The sequence below is a fragment of the Salvelinus sp. IW2-2015 genome, linkage group LG17 (genome assembly GCF_002910315.2).
Source record: "Salvelinus sp. IW2-2015 linkage group LG17, ASM291031v2, whole genome shotgun sequence".
Classification (NCBI taxonomy): domain Eukaryota; kingdom Metazoa; phylum Chordata; class Actinopteri; order Salmoniformes; family Salmonidae; genus Salvelinus; species Salvelinus sp. IW2-2015.
The window spans coordinates 2,489,962-2,494,711 of record NC_036857.1 but is presented as its reverse complement, the minus strand read 5'-3'; positions in this window follow the sequence as shown (position 1 = coordinate 2,494,711).

The window sequence follows — 4,750 nt, the reverse complement described above, 5'->3', positions numbered from 1 at the left end:
CAGGCCAGTGGGCAGTGGCTAGCCACCAGCCAGTCGTCAGGCCAGTGGGCAGTGGCTAGCCACCAGCCAGTCGTCAGGCCAGTGGGCAGTGGCTAGCCACCAGCCAGTCGTCAGGCCTGTGGGCAGTGGCTAGCCACCAGCCAGTCGTCAGGCCAGTGGCTAGCCACGAGGCAGTTTCCATCTGTACCTCATTATTACTTGGTAGATGAGAGCAGCCATATGGAAAGTGATTGAGGTCTGCTCTGGGCTTTTCTATAGGATCTTATTGAGCAGAGCTAGCCAGCAGCTGGAGGGGGGGTGGGGGGGATGGAGGAAGTGAGCGCATAGGGATGACTGTGAGTTAATGAGGGACCATAATGTCATTCATTAGGAAGGGGAGGCTTATAATACAAAATGAAATGAAACTAAACAAAGGAAACCAATAAAACCCAGATGAAACGGTTCTGTCTGGATGGTAGATGGTAGTATGGGACGAAGGGGCCTACAGTGTGTCTCTCTGGATGGTGGTGCAGTACCAGAGGGAAGGGTTACAGCACCAGCCAGMCCCAGATCACGTGCCTTGTGGGCTGCTTTGTTCTGCTTTTGGAGCCTCCTCTCCTCCTCTAATCCTGTTTGGCTAAGCACTGCCTGCAGACAAAAGCATACAGTGTCCCCACTGCCCAGCCACTAACACCGGGGAAAATTCACACTCCTTTTCTCAGGACTTTTTTCACTCATCTTCTCCCTCTCTCTATGCATCCCCCCTCTTCAGCTGTCCTCATCCTCCCGGGGGAGTTCACGGTTATTCATCCTAACACAGTCGGTCCGGGCTTCCATAGTGGAGAGCTTTTCACTCAAAACTTTACATCTCTGAAAACAAAGCCCAATGACAGGCATGAGCTTTAGAACAGGGTGGAACTGGACTTAGTGCTGAGAGTGAGAGAGAGAGAAAGCCAATTGAATTAGAGAGAGAGAGAGAGAGAGAGTATATTCCAGTATATTCTCATCCTGTTTGTGAGTGGGTTCTGTTCTGCCTGTGGTTATTGTTGGACCAGAGGGTGAATACCACAGCATGGGGAGTGGTCCTGATCTGACCATGCTTACACACCTATGGTCCTCAAGGACCACTCTCAAAGCTCTCAACCACACTGACCAGTCTCCTCCCTATGAACCGTGTGACCATTCACCCTCACACCCATTCTGACCCTAACGACCACTCACACCCCCATGGACCACACTGTTCGCAACAAGAGGGATCAAAATGGCCAATCGTATTGCTGAAACACTATCTATCCCATCTAAACCATCTAGCCTAATGGTCCTACAGCAGGACAGAGAGAGGCAGGGGAAGAGAGAGAGGCAGGGGAAGAGAGAGCAACAGGGGGTTTGGAAAAGGGGGGGAAATGGAGAAAGGGAAGGTGGTGGGAAAAGGGGACGAGGGCATCCTAAAGAGATTTGTCATGGGAAAGCTGAGCAAAGAATTTCAAATTACTTTGAAATTCCTGCTTTTTGGAATGCATATGCAAAGCCTGAAAGCTTTGTTTGCATGTGTGTGTGTGTGTATGTGTGCGTGCGTGCGCATGTGTGTGTGTGTGTTTGTTGCATGTGTTGTACGACTGCACAGTCAAAATGCTGTTGTTTTGCTCCAAACCCTTACCCGGGTCAGGTTACCTCACAGGCTACAAAGCCTTTGACCCCTGAACCCAGACTAACCCCATGGAACCCTAACCCTCTGAAACATGACCCCACAAAGCTGCAGCACCCATGTGGTTCTGCTCAGAGTCATGTCAAATTCTAGAACTCTTTATTCAGGCCAATCAAAAACTGGAGGATGAGGAGTGAGAGGAGCAGGAGGAGGGGGAGTAGGGGAGGGGGAGGAGGAGCAGGAGGAGGGGGAGTAGGGGAGGGGGAGGAGGAGCAGGACGAAGAAGAGGAGGAGGAGCAGGACGAGGGGGAGCAGGAGGAGTGGGAGGAGGACGAAGAGGAGGAGGAGGAGCAGGAGGACGAAGAGGAGGAGGAGGCGGAATAATAGAGGAATAATAAATCCCTGCTAGGGGAAATACAGGTTTTAACTAATTAAACAACACACTGAAACATGTAATAAATCCCTGCTAGGGGAAATACAGGTTTTAACTAATTAAACAACAAAGAATGTAATCTACATGATCAATCTGTGTGTGTTAAATAAAAAGTGGTTCATGTGAACCTAACTCACAGCTAAAACATGTAAAGAAAACAATCCAATGTTATTTGCTGCCTAGACTTCACTGCAAATGACACTCAAGACTTGAGAAAAACCCCACTAATATTGCAGTTAGCCATGACAGCCGTTATAATAGAATGCTTGTTACCATGACAGCCTTTATAATAGAACGCTTGTTACCATGACAGCCGTTATAATAGAATGCTTTTACCATGACACTTAGAATTAGAACGCTTTTACCATACAGCCTATAATAATGCTTTTACCATACACTTTATAATAAAGCTGTTACCATGACACTTTATAAGAACGCTTGTCTCAATGAAGCCTTATAATAGAACTTTTTACCCTGAAGCCTTATAATAGAAGCCTTTGTTCATGACATGCCTTTTAATAGAAGCTTGTTACCATGACACCTTTAATGAACGCTGTTCATGACACCTTATATAGAACAGCTTTTACCATACAGCCTTATAATAGAACGCTTGTACCTGACATTTATAATAGACAGGCTGACCAGACACCTTTATAAATAGAACTTGTTACCATGACAGCCTTTATAATAGAACCTTTTACCATGACAGCCTTTATAATAGAACGCTTATACAACTTAATAGAACGACCTTTGCATAATTTTATATGAACGCTTGTTACCATATGACAGCCTTATAATAGAACGCTGTTACCTACAGCCTATAATGAACGCTGTTACTACATCATAAATCTTGTAACATGCGCCTTTATAATAGAACGCTTGTTACCATGACAGCCTTTATAATAGCACTGTTTTACATGACGCGCATTTAAATAGAAACGCTGTATACCTAATAGACATCCATGAACTTTATAATAGAACGCTTGTTACCATGAAGCATTTATAAAGAAAGCTTTACAGACAACGCTTTATAACCGTGTACAAACACCTTATAATAGAACGCTTGTTACCATGACCGCCTTATAATAGAACCTTTTACCATGACAGCCTTATAATAGAACAAGCTTGTACATACTAACCTCTTATAATAGAACTGTGTTACATGCACCTTATAATAGAACACTTATGTACTCATGACAGCCTTGATAATAGAACGCTTGTTACCTATGACAGCCTTTTATATATGAACCTGTTACACATACGCCTTCTTAAATAGGACACTCTTGTTACCATGACAGCCTTATATATGAACACTTGTTAACAATGACACGCTTTAGTAATAAGTTTTACATGACAGCCTCTTATAATAGAACCTTGTTACCATGACAGCCCTTGAATAATAGAAAGCGCTTGTTACCTTGACAACACTTTCATAATAGAACACTTGTTACACATGACAGCTTTTATAATAGGACACTTGTTACATGACAGCCTTTTAATAGAACGCTTATTACCATGAACAGCCTTTATAATAGAATGCTTGACATGAACAGCCTTTATATAGAACCTACCATGACAGCCTTTATAATAGAACACTTGTTACCATGACATCCTTTATAATAGAACGCTTGTTACCATGACAGCCTTTATAATAGAACGCTTGTTACCATGACAGCCTTTATAATAGAATGCTTGTGACCACACACATCTAAATATTGCACTTGGGGAAAAAACATCTTAATGTAGAAATATAATAAAACTAACAGGCATTCTATTTTTGCTCTATTATAGTGGCCACTATAGACATCAATCAAGTGCACAAGACTACATGTGTGCAAAAATAACGTTCACTGAGGAAACATTTTTATAATCCCCCCTCACTCACATGTGTTACTGTCAAGTTCAACACAACAAAAGCAATATCTTTGGGCMACACTGCACATTATTACATTGTACACGTTCTGCCTGTGGACATGTGTTCTACAACGTGCCAGAAAACGTGAGAAAGAGGGAAAGTGGTGTTCCTTTCACCTCTATAGTGGCATCCAGTTTAAGCCAGGCCCAGCTCCAGCTACACTTGACCCCTGAATCCACTTGTTTAATAAGCAACGCCTCATTTACACCTAATTCTCTCATTCTGAAAATGAACCACATTCTGTAGAGGGAAAACATTAGTTCACAGATAGTAATTAGTTCGTTAGCTAGTGAACATTTCACACAGATTGCCAGGGTGGTGTAAGTAACTCATGTGTTATAACTTGAACGGCAAGGAGTCGTATACCAGTTAATACTACAGCGAATTGGTTATGTTACTAACGTTAGCTCATCTGATGTTTTATAGTTAGCTAGCTAACGTTAGCTGTCTGACTTTATAAGCAAGCTAATGTTCACACCATAAACTCAATTATTTGATCAGATAAGTTGGCTAATGTTGCTCAACATTTCTCTGGCTAGCTAACAAAGAATTTGATCCAGCTAACAAGATACTTAACAATGCTAATACTTGTTCCACCACACTTTCTCCCTCACCTCAGACTTTCAAAATACCAGTAGTTTTTRGGTTACAGCTCATGAAGTACGCTTCWTCACSTTCTCATCCTTGGCTCCGTGGTCAGGCTTCTCACCTAATGTTACCTCTTAATTATTGTTCAGGGGACACGCTGCTGTAACTGGTAAGCTGCCTTTACAGAGCG